Below are 13,670 nucleotides of genomic sequence, written 5' to 3' on the forward strand. Positions count from 1 at the left end.
GGAACAAGAGTACCTACCCTGCCTCTAGCCAGGGCCAGTGCAGAAGAAAACAATCACCTAGTGAGAAGGTTGTGACAGAAGTCGTGTCCTCAGGGAACTGAGAGGTTCTGCTATCTCACCCAGCTGAAGGGAACGTTGAGAGAAGAGGCTGAGGGTACAGATTTTGCTAATGACAGACCATGAGCTCCAAAGAACACAGGGGAAGGAACTGGCAGGTTGGGGTTTTCAGGGGTGAAACTGTGAGCCATAAGATGATGGACAAAGCTTACAGAATAAGATTTGAGAAAGTCTGAGCTTCTTCTGTTGAGTGTGGTCCATAGGAGTATAGAAAATATTGAAAATATATGACATTATGTTCCTTACTTTGCCACTTCCAGGCTGCCTTGAATGTTTACTTTATGATATTTTATATTTTAAATAAACCCAGGTGAGGATGGTAGAGAGAGAAATATGATCTACAATGTGATATGGCCAGGGTACCAGATGGCGCTGAGAATTTGGAATATGTTTGTTTCTGGTTTAAAAGAGGGAAAGAGTCAGAAGGGGGACTGAGTTTCTCACGAGGTGAATTTGTAGGGTTCTACCAGGCAGAGGCTGTAGTATATAGGGGTCTGCTTCCTTAGCTACCATTAAGGCAGAAAAAACCTCACACTTTTTTTTTTCCTCTTACCCATCTATCTTTTCTAAGATTAGGCAGGGGGGTGGGAAAGTAGACATTAAAGAATCAAGAGAAATCCAGAGAACATAAGAATATAAACTTTAATACTCCCAGTTATTTTAACTCATTTTCCTTTACTGCAAATAATTATCCATTTGAATTTTCCCATGTTTATCCTATTTTCAAGACTTTTTATTTTTTAAATGAATTTATTTATTTATTTATTTTTGGCTGTGTCGGGTCTTCGTTTCTGTGCGAGGGCTTTCTCTAGTTGCGGTGAGCGGGGACCACTCTTCATCACGGTGCGCGGGCCTCTCACTGTCGCGGCCTTCTCTTGTTGCGGAGCACAGGCTCCAGACGCGCAGGCTCAGTAGCTGTGGTGCGCGGGCTTAGCTGCTTCGCGGCATGTGGGATTTTCCCAGACCAGGGCTCAAACCCGTGTCCCCTGCATTGGCAGGCAGATTCTCAACCACTGTGCCACCAGGGAAGCCCAAGACTTTTTATTTTTAGAATATGGAAAAGGAATTGTATTTATACCTGAAACCTTAATGAGTTCTTAAACTTATTTATATTTCTTTTGCCCTTCAACTTATCTTTTTTACTTGCTTCCATTCTTATTTCAAATAGAGTGACTGGAATCTTATAAAGCTGTATCACTGGTTTGCACAGAGAAGTATAGCACATATATGAATAAAGACGAGAAATAGATTACTTGCAAGTAGAACAGTAATATATGGACAGTGAATCTAACACCTAGAAAAATAATCAATGCTAGCTCTTCTAGTTGGAACCTTCTCAAGATTTCATGTATGCTTCATTTCTCTGAGTTTTATCCTGTATAATTTGATGAGAATTTTACTATCTTTTTGGTGCTTGAATATCTCTATAGTCATGCTTACTAGATGTTGTTTAAAAACCCTCAGATTACATTTTTTTCTTGATGTTCTGGTAACTATTTTTTCTTCCAGTTACTAGCTTGCTCACTGAAATGACAAGATAAACCTATGTGCATTTCTCTTAAAGCAAAGGTTAATGTCGAATAAATTGTCATTTTACTCAGACATGCAATTTGTTCCCAACAGCATCCTGGTGCTATTAGGAGAAACAGCCACACATCATTACCTCAAGCTCATCTCCTTTTCTATGCTACTAAGTGGAGTTGCAACTTGCATACTTTAGATAAATGGCCACTTGCTCTTGTGTCAGATTGTTAGTATTTTTTAATTGGGATAAATATCAAAACCACCCCATGTTTAAAAATCATGGGTAAGGAAGAAGGTGAGGTTGGATATTAATTTTTCCATTTCTCCCAAATCTTAGGGACACAGCAACAACAAAACCTGAAAGGAGGAAACTGACATGTCAGCTCCAAATGTTTAAAGAAATGTGTACCAGCTCAGTACAGCCAGAAAGATCAGTATAACTCAGGAGGCTCCTAACCTTACCTCCCGTCAGAGAAAAAATTATAAACAAAGAAAGAAGATAAATAGGCCATACCTTAAAGAAAACCTCATTGAAAACACACACCCAACCACTCTGCAAAAAAGCAGATGAGGGGGAGGAACCAAGATGGCGGAGTAAAAGGACATGCTCTCACTCCCTCTTGCGAGAACACCAGAATCACAACTGGCTGCTGGACAATCACTGACAGGAAGACACTGGAACTCACCAAAAAAATTACCCCACATCCAAAGACAAAGGAGAAGCCACAATGAGATGGTAAGAGGGGCACAATCACAGTAAAATCAAATCCCATAACTGGTGGGTGGGTGACTCACAGACTGGAGAACACTTATACCACAGAAGTCCACCCACTGGAGTGAAGGTTCTGAGCCCCACGTCAGGTTTCCCAACCTGGGGGTCCAGCAATGGGAGGAGGAATACCTAGAGAATCAGACTTTAAAGCCTAGTGGGAATACATTGCAGGACTTCCACAGGACTGGGGGAAACAGAGACTCCACTCTTAGAGGGCACACACAACGTAGTGTGCACATCGGGACCCAGGGGAAGGAGCAGTGACCCCAGGGGAGACTGAACCAGACCTACCTGCTGGTGTTGGAGGGTCTCCTACAGAGGCGGGGGGTGGCTCTCTTTCACCTTGGGGACAATGACACTGGCAGCAGAAGTTCTGGGAAGTACTCCTTAGCATGAGTCTTCTCAGAGTCTATCATTAGCCCCACCAAAGAGCCCAGGTAGGCTCCACTGTTGGGTTGCCTCAGGCCAAACAACCAACAAGGAGGGAACCCAGCCCCACCCATTGACAGTCAAGTGGATTAAAGTTTTACTGAGCTCTGCCCACCACAGCAACAGTCAGCTCTACCTACCACCAGTCCCTCCCATCAAGCCTCTTAGCCTCATCCACCAGAGGGCAGACAGCAGAAGCAAGAAAAACTACAATCCTGCAGCCTGTGGAACAAAACCCACATTCACAGAAAGATAGACAAGATGAAAGGGCAGAGGGTTATATACCAGATGAAGGAACAAGAAAAAAAAACAGAAAAACAACTAAATGAAGTGGAGATTGGCAACCTTCCAGAAAAAGAATTCAGAATAATGATAGTGAAGATGATCCAGGACCTCGGAGAAAGAATGGAGGCAAAGATCGAGAAGATGCAAGAAATGTTTAACAAAGACCTAGAAGAATTAAAGAACAAACAAACAGAGATGAACAATACAATAACTGAAATGAAAACTACACTAGAAGAAATCAATAGCAGAATAACTGAGGTAGAAGAATGGAGAAGTGACCTGGAAGACATAATGGTGGAATTCACTGCTGCTGAACAGACTAAAGAAAAAAGAATGAAAAGAAATGAAGACAGCCTAAGAAGACATTAAATGCAACAACATTTGCATTATAGAATTATAGGGGTCCCACAGGGAGAAGAGAGAGAGAAAGGACCAGAGAAAATATCTGAAGAGATTATAGTCGAAAACTTCCCTAACATGGGAAGGGAAATAGCCACCCAAGTCCAGGAAGCATGGAGAGTCCAATACAGGATAAACCCAAGGAGAAACACTCTGAGACACACAGTAATCAACTTGGCAAAAATTAAAGACAAAGAAAAATTATTGAAAGCAGCAAGGAAAAAATGACAAATAATACACAAGGGAACTCCCATAAGGCTAACAGCTGATTTCTCAGCAGAAACTCTACAAGCCAGAAGGGAGTGGCATGATATACTCAAAGTGATGAAAGGGAAGAACCTACAACCAAGATTACTCTACCTGGCAAGGATCTCATTCAGATTTGATGGAGAAATCAAAAGATTTACAGACAATGAAAAGCTAAGAGAATTCATCACCACCAAACTAGCTCCACAACAAATGCTAAAGGAACTTCTTTAAGTGAGAAACACAAGAGAAGAAAAGCACCTACAAAAACAAACTCAAGACGATTAAGAAGATAGTCATAAGAACATACATATTGATAATTACCTTAAACGTGAATGGATTAAATCCTCCAACCAAAAGACACAGACTGGCTGAATGGATACAAAAACAAGACCCATATATATGCTGTCTACAAGAGATCCACTTCAGACCTTGGGACACAAACAGACTGAAAGTGAGGGGATGGAAAAACATATTCCATGCAAATGGAAATCAAAAGAAAGCTGGAGTAGCTATACTCATGTAAGATAAAATAGACTTTAAAATAAAGGATGTTACAAGAGACAAGGAAGGACACTACATAATGATCAAGGGATCGATCCAAGAAGAAGGTATAACAAGGATCGATCCAAGAAGAAGATATAACAATTATAAATATATATGCACCCAACATAGGAGCACCTCAAAACATAAGGCAACTGCTAACAGCTATAAAAGAGGAAATCGACAGTAACACAAAACTAGTAAGGGACTTTAACACCTCACTTACACCAATCGAAAGATCATCCAAAATGAAAATAAATAAGGAAAGAGATGCTTTAAATGACACAATAGACCAGATAGATTTAATTGATATTTATAGGACATTCTATCCAAAAACAGCAGATTACACTTTCTTCTGAAGTGCGCATGGAACATAATGAAGAATAGATCACATCTTGGGTCAGAAATCAAGCCTCAGTAAATTTAAGAAAATTGAAATCATATCAAGCATCTTTTCTGACCACAACGCTATGAGATTAGAAATGAATTACAGGCAAAAAACGTAAAAAACATAAACATATGGAGGCTAAACAATACGTTACTAAATAACCAAGAGATCACTAAAGAAATCAAAGAGGAAATCAAAAAATACATAGAGATAAATGACAATGAAAACATGATGATCCAAAACCTATGGGATGCAGCAAAAGCAGTTCTAAGAGGGAAGTTTATATCTATACAAGCCTACCTCAAGAAACAAGAAAAATATCAAGTAAACAATCTAACATTACACCTAAAGCAACTAGAGAAGGAAGAACCAACAAAACCCAAAGTTAGCAGAAGGAAAGAAATCATCAAGATCAGAGCAGAAATAAATGAAATAGAAACAAAGAAAACAATAGCAAAGATCAATAAAACTAAAAGCTGGTTCTTTGAGAAGATAAACAAAATTGATAAACCATTAGCCAGACTCAGCAAGAAAAAGAGGGACAGGACTCAAATCAATAAAATTAGAAATGAAAAAGGATAAGTTACAACAGACACAGCAGAAATACAAAGCCTCCTAAGAGACTACTACCAGCAACTCTATGCCAATAAAATAGACAACCTGAAAGAAATGGACAATTTCTTAGAAAGGTATAACCTTCCAAGACTGAACCAGGAAGAAACAGAAAATATGAACAGACCAATCACTAGTAATGAAATTGAAACTGTGATTAAAAATCTTCCAACAAATAAAAGTCCAGGACCAGATGGCTTCACAGGTAAATTCTATCAAACATTTAGAGAAGAGCTAACACCCATCCTTCTCAAACTCTTCCAAAAAACTGCAGAGGAAGGAAAACTCCCAAACTCATTCTATGAGGCCACCATCACCCTGATACCAAAACCAGACAAAGCTACTACAAAAAAAGAAAATTACAGACCAATATCACTGATGAATATAGATGCAAAAATCCTCAACAAAATACTAGTAAACAGAATCCAACAACACATTAAAATGATCATACACCACGATCAAGTGGGATTTATCCCAGGGATGCCTGGATTGTTCAATATATGTAAATCAAACAATGTGATACACCATATTAACAAATTGAAGACTAAAACCCATATGACCATCTCGATAGATGCAGCAAAAGCTTTTGACAAAATTCAACACCGATTTGTGATAAAAACTCTCCAGAAAGTGGGCATAGAGGGGACCTACCTCAACATAATAAAAGCCATATACGACAAACCCACAGTAAACATCAATCTCAGTGGTGAAACACTGAAAACATTTCCTCTAGGATCAGGAACAAGACAAGGATGTCCACTCTCACCACTATTATTCAACATAGTTTTGGAAGTTCTAGCCATGGCAATCAGAGAAGAAAAAGAAATAAAAGGAATACAAGTTGGAAAAGAAGAAGTAAAACTGTCACTGTTTGCAGATGACATGATAGTATACACTGAGAATCCTAAAAATGCCACCAGAAAACTACTAGAGCTAATCAATGAATTTGGTAAAGTAGCAGGATACAAAATTAATGCACAGAAATCTCTTGCATTCCTATACACTAATGATGAAAAATCTGAAAGAGAAATTAAGGAAACACTCCCATTTACCATTGCAACAAAAAGAATAAAATACCTAGGAATAAACCTACCTAGGGAGAAAAAAAACCTGTATGCAGAAAACTATATGACACTTATGAAAGAAATTAAAGATGATACCAACAGATGGAGAGATATACCATGTTCTTGGATTGGAAGAATCAATTTTGTGAAAATGACTATACTATGCAAAGCAATCTACAGATTCAATGCAATCCCTATCAAATTACCAATGGCATTTTTTACAGAACTAGAACAAATACTTTTAAAATTTGTATGGAGACACAAAGACCCCAAATAGCCAAAGCAGTCTTGAGGAAAAACAATGGAGCTGGAGGAATCAGACTCCCTGACTTCAGACTATACTACAAATCTACAGTCATTAAGACAATATGGAACTGGCACAGAAACAGAAACATATATCAATGGAACAAGATAGAAAGCCTCGAGATAAACCCACGCACCTATGGTCAACTAATCTATGACAAAGGAGGCAAAGATATACAATGGAGAAAAGACAGTCTCTTCAGTAAGTGGTGCTGGGGAAACTGGACAGCTACATGCAAAAGAATGAAATTAGAACACTCCCTAACATAAAATAAACTCAAAAATAAACTCAAAATGGATTAGAGACCTAATTGTAAGACTGGACACTATAAAACTCTTAGAGGAAAACATAGGAAGAACACTCTTTGACATAAATCACAGCAAGATCTTTTTTGATCCACCTCCTAGAGTAATGGAAATAAAACCAAAAATAAACAAATGGGATCCAATGAAACTTAAAAGCTTTTGCACAGCAAAGGAAATCATAAACAAGACGAAAAGACAATGCTCAGAATGGGAGAAAATATTTGCAAACAAATCAACGGACAAAGGATTAATCTCCAAAATCTATAAACAGCTCATGCAGCTCACTATTAAAGAAACAAACAACCCAATCCAAAAATGGGCAGAAGACCTAAATAGACATTTCTCCAAAGAAGACATACAGATGGCCAAGAGGCACATGAAAAGCTGCTCAACATCACTAATTATTAGAGAAATGCAAATCAAAACTACAGTGAGGTATCACCTCACACGAGTTAGAATGGGCATCATCAGAAAATCTACAAACAACAAATGCTGGAGAGGGTGTGGAGAAAAGGGAACCCTCTTACACTGTTGGTGGGAATGTAAATTGATACAGCCACTGTGGAGAACAGTATGGAGGTTCCTTAAAAAGCTACAAATAGAACTACCATATGACCCAGCAATCCCACTACTGGGCACATACCCTGAGAAAACCATAATTCAAAAAGAGTCATGTACCAAAATGTTCATTGCAGCTATATTTACAATAGCCAAGAGATGGAAGCAACCTAAGAGTCCATCATCGGATGAATGGATAAAGAAGATGTGGCACATATATACAATGGAATATTACTCAGTCAGAAAAAGAAAGGAAATTGAGTTATTTGTAGTGAGGTGGAAGGACCTAGAGTCTGTCATACAGAGTGAAGTCAGAAAGAAAAAGACAAATACCATATGCTAACACATATATATGGAATCTAAGAAAAAAAGTATGTCATGAAGAACCTAGCAGTAAGATGGGAATAAAGACACAGACCTACTAGAGAATGGACTTGAGGATATGGGGAGGGGGAAAGGTAAGCTGTGACAAAGTGAGAGACTGGCATGGACATATATACACTACCAAACGTAAAATAGATAGCTAGTGGGAAGCAGTTGCATAGCACAGGGAGATCAGCTCAGTGCTTTGTGACCACCTAGAGTGGTGGGATAGGGAGGGTGGGAGGGAGGGAGACGCAAGAGGGAAGAGATATGGGAACATATGTATAACTGATTTACTTTGTTATAAAGCAGAAACTAACACACCATTGTAAAGCAATTATACTCCAATAAAGATGTTAAAAAAAAAAAAAAAAAGACACATGTACCCCAATGTTCATTGCAGCAGTATTTACAATGGCCAGGTCATGGAAGCAACCTAAATGCCCATCAACAGACGAATGGATAAAGAAGATGTGGTACATATATACAATGGAATATTACTCAGCCATAAAAAGTAACGAAATTGAGTCATTTGTTGAGACGTGGATGGATTTAGAGACTGTCATACAGAGTGAAGTAAGTCAGATGGAGAAAAACAGATATCGTATATTAATGCATGTATATGGAACCTAGAAAAATGGTACAGATGAGCCGGTTTGCAGGGCAGAAGTTGGACACAGATGTAGAGAACAGACATATGGACACCAAGCGGGGGGAACTGCGGTGGGGTGGGGATGGTGGTGTGCTGAATTGGGCGATTGGGATTGACATGTATAGACTGATGTGTATAAAACTGATGACTAATAAGAACCTGCAGTATAAAAAAACAAACAAAACAACTAATACTAAACTTTCATTGGGTTATTTGTATGGAAATATGTTAATATAAATGTTTCAGACATTACATGAAATTTCTATAAATCTTATATGTTCTGGTATAATGTTATAAGTCATAATTCTAGTTATTACTTTAAAATGTATATCTCAGAAATAACTAAATTTCCTTGTCAAGTGCATTATTAAGAACTTTCATCAAATCTTTAACCGTGGTCATTTTTAAGTCTTTTGTCATTTACAGACAGTTCTGGGTGTACTCTGATGCTTTTGCAAATATGTTCCTATAATAGGGTTTCATCTTCAAGGAATTCATGGAAAAGACTCTGACAAGTACAGGTTTCTGGTAACTGACTGTACTGCTGAACTGAATGAATAAGCATTTTCAGAACTCTAATGAAAAACTGATGAACTCATAAAAGTGCTATTAAAAGATCAAGATGAAAAAAAAATTAATTACATGGGACTGAGTGAGCTGATGGGGATGATTATAATTTTTGTGACTTTCTGTTTGAATTTAAAAAAAAAATCCCACAAGGACTCAGAGGCAAAAAATATACAAATCAATTTTCACTGCAAAGTAAAGGAGCTGTTACAGTAGAGGATTACTGGACTGAATGTCAATATTATGAAATAATATGAGTGTGTTTCGTGTTTGGTAATTGCAATCATTGTTGCTTTTGTTGTGGTCATCCATTTACAATGCTTGGTGTCAGTCTATTTATCTCCTGTAAAAATAAAATACAGTGTGTGTGTGCGCGCTTGTGTGTGTGTGAAAAAAAATTAATTAATTAATTTAAAAAAGCAGATGAAAAGTTTTGTGAGAAAAGGTTGTGATTTGTAAATGTGTGTGTATGTAATATGTCCAAAGGACTTTCCAGAATTTTTCTCATACTCATCTACAACTTAATTTTATTAAATCTTCCCTTAATAAGTCACCAAAATCTATCAGGGGCTGCCATACTGACCATATTAAATGGGAGAAAAACTGAAGAAAAAAGGCAATTAAGGGCTTCCCTGGTGGTGCAGTGGTTGAGAGTCCGCCTGCCGATGCAGGGGACACGGGTTCGTGCCCCGGTCCAGAAAGATCCCAAATGCCGCAGAGCAGCTGGGCCCGTGAGCCATGGCCGCTGAGCCTATGCGTCCGGAGCCTGTGCTCTGCAACGCGAGAGGCCACAACAGTGAGAGGCCCGCGTACCGCAAAAAAAAAAAAAAGAAAGAAAGGCAATTAACAAAGCAAAAGAAAAAAATAAGTATGAGAAAATCTTAACAGGAAGTAAAATTCTGGTAGGTAAGCAGAGGATTATGTGGAGTGGAATACAAAGATCTCCAAGGAAAGTGTCTCCCTGCTACACCCCTTTGCCCGGGAACTTCACAAATAAGACTGACGAAAGTCACTTTAGTATGTTTTCCCCTCTCTGAATTGTAAGGGAGTGAAACAGATTTTAGGGAGAGAGGATGAAGTAAGAGTGAAAATATAGACCTGTTCCTGACTCTCTCGGTAGAAGCTAAGTTTTGGGGCTCCATTCTGCGTTGGGAAAAGATAGGAATCTTGATGCTTTCTGCCAGAGAAAGTGGCTATGAACCTCAAACTGTCAGACAATTGTTGGAAGAGGGACAAATATCCACTTTATATCAAAGCTGAAGGAATATCTTAATTAGACTATTTGTGTTATAAATGAGTAAGAGAAAAAAGAAACGGCAAAGTCTCAATTCTAAGAATGTCAACACACAAACAAAAGAAAAAGAAATAAAGAAACGTATTATTTAAAGAATGAATGTAGAGCCTTATATGGAAGCAATTATAGCCAAAGAAATAGAACTTTTTCTACAAGTGCCTTATACACTAGAAGAATATTTAAAAAGAACAACAACATGAATTCAGTGACAGAAGACTTCAAACATGAGATGAAGAAACAAAAGAATTAGTAAGACTGTAGAACTGAGAGAACCAATTAAAGACCAAAATAATACCCACAGGGAAATGAATGCAATGCAAACAGCAATAAGCCCACTAAGGCAAATCTGAATAGTTAAGAGTACAGAGATTTTTAAGAATCTAGGAAGAAAACACAAGTCATCCCTGAGAATGGGGACAGGATGAAAGCAGAGGCTGTCCCACTTGAAATCACATGGAATGGATTCCCCACAAGGAAGAAGGATTCTTCTTTCTATACAGGAATGTAGAAATGGTGTTTGGGAGGCAGAACATCAGAACACTAAGATAAATACAGAGGGTCACCACACAATGATGAAAGTTTCAATTCACTAAGAAGATATAACAATCAAAAGAAAATAACTTCAAAATATGTAAATTAAAAGTTGGGTGAGCTATAGGGAAATTTGACAAATCCATGGTCATAGGGAGAGTTTTCAACATGTTCCTCTCAATTATCTGATATAATCTATAATATAATATAAAAATTCAAAAATATACCATCCACCATATTCTTTAACCACATGCAGTTAATCAGTTTCAAAAAGGTAAATGAAAATCCCCATATACGTGAAGAATTTGTTTTTGGAGGTGATGGTTATGTTCAATTTGGTCATGGTAACATAAGTGTATACATATGTCTAAATTCACCAAATTGTGTACATTAATTATATGCAGTTTCCCCAGCTTTATTGAGAAATAACTGATATACATCACTGTGTAAGTTTAAGGCATATAGCTGGATGATTTGATTTACACATATTGTGAAATTATTACCCCAACAGGTTCAGCTAACATCCATTTTCTCATAAATACACAATAAAAAGAAAAGAAAGAAAAATAAAGGAAAAACAATTTATCCTTGTGATGAGAAGGATTTACTTAGGGTTTACCCTCTTCACAGCTTTTCTGTATGTATTACAGCAGTGTTAGCTATAGTCATCATGTTGTCCCCAGTACTTACTTATCCTTTTTCTTGGTTCCTTCTTTTTTTAAACTGGAGTATAGTTGATTTACAATGTTGTGTTAGTTTCAGGCACATAGCAAAGTGAATCAGTTATACATCCACTCTTTTTTAAATTGTTTTCCCATATAGGTCATTACAGAGTATTGAGTAGAGTTCCCTGTGCTATACAGTAGGTCCTTATTATTGCTATTGAGTGTTATGAGTTCTTTATATATTTTGGTTATTAACCCCTTATCAGACATATGGTTTGCAAATATTTTTCCCATTCCATATGTTGTCTTTTCACTTTGTTGATGGTTTATTTGCTTTGTGTAGTCTTTTTAATTTGATGTAATGCCACTTGCTTATTTTTAATTTTGTTGCTTGTGCTTTAGATGTCATATTCAAAAAATCATTACCGAGACACTGGAGAATTTTTTAAAAATTACTTCTAAATATCTCATTAGTGAAAAGAAAATCATAGAATTAAAAAAAATACTTTGGGATAAATAATAATGGAAAGGTCATATAGCAAAATTTATTTGATTCAAAAAGTGGTATAAAAAAGATTTTATAGATTAAAATGGTAATATTAGAAAAAAAAGGCCAGAAATTCATGAGTAGTAATCTCATTTAAGAATAGCTAGTGTCTTCTTTATGGTTTCCTTTGCTGCGCAAAAGCTTTTAAGTTTCATTAGGTCCCATTTGTTTACTTTTGTTTTTATTTCCATTTCTCTAGGAGGTGGGTCAAAAAGGACCTTGCTGTGATTTATGTCATAGAGTGTTCTGCCTATGTTTTCCTCTAAGAGTTTGATAGTTTCTGGCCTTACATTTAGGTCTTTAATCCATTTTGAGCTTATTTTTGTGTATGATGTTAGGGAGTGATCTAATCTCATACTTTTACTTGTAGCTGTCCAGTTTTCCCAGCACCACTTATTGAATAGGCTGTCCTTTCTCCACTGTACATTTCTGCCTCCTTTGTCAAAGATAAGGTGACCAAAAGACAACCCTCAGAATGGGAGAAAATATTTGCAAATGAAGCAACTGACAAAGGATTAATCTCCAAAATTTATAAGCAGCTCATGCAACTTAATAACAAAAAAACAAACAACCCAATCCAAAAATGGGCAGAAGACCTAAATAGACATTTCTCCAAAGAAGATATACAGACTGCCAACAAACACATGAAAGAATGCTCAACATCATTAATCATTAGAGAAATGCAAATCAAAACTACAATGAGATATCATCTCACACCAGTCAGAATGGCCATCATCAAAAAATCTAGAAACAATAAATGCTGGAGAGGGTGTGGAGAAAAGGGAACCCTCTTACACTGTTGGTGGGAATGTAAATTGATACAGCCACTGTGGAGAACAGTATGGAGGTTCCTTAAAAAGCTACAAATAGAACTACCTATGACCCAGCAATCCCACTACTGGGCATATACCCTGAGAAAACCATAATTCAAAAAGAGTCATGTACCAAAATGTTCATTGCAGCTCTGTTTACAATAGCCCAGAGATGGAAACAACCTAAGTGTCCATCATCGGATGAATGGATAAAGAAGATGTGGCACATATATACAATGGAATATTACTCAGCCATAAAAAGGGACGAAATTCAGCTATTTGTAATGGGGTGGATAGACCTAGAGTCTGTCATACAGAGTGAAGTAAGTCAGAAAGAGAGAGACAAATACCGTATGCTAACACATATATATGGAATTTAAGAAAAAAAAATGTCGTGAAAAACCTAAGGGTGAAACAGGAATAAAGACACAGACTTACTAGAGAATGGACTTGAGGCTATGGGGAGGGGGAAGGGTAAACGGAGACAAAGCGATAAAGAGGCATGGACATATATACACTACCAAACGTAAGGTAGATAGCTAGTGGGAAGCAGCCGCATAGCACAGGGAGATCAGCTCGGTGCTTTGTGACCACCTGGAGGGGTGGGATAGGGAGGGTGGGAGGGAGGGAGACGCAAGTGGGAAGAGATATGGGAATATATGTATATATATAACTGATTCATTTTGTTGTGAA

Source organism: Aethalodelphis obliquidens, unplaced genomic scaffold (genome assembly GCF_003676395.1).
Source record: "Aethalodelphis obliquidens isolate GAN/ISIS:26980383/991018 unplaced genomic scaffold, ASM367639v1 scaffold13, whole genome shotgun sequence".
In the NCBI taxonomy this organism is placed as follows: Eukaryota; Metazoa; Chordata; class Mammalia; order Artiodactyla; family Delphinidae; genus Aethalodelphis; species Aethalodelphis obliquidens.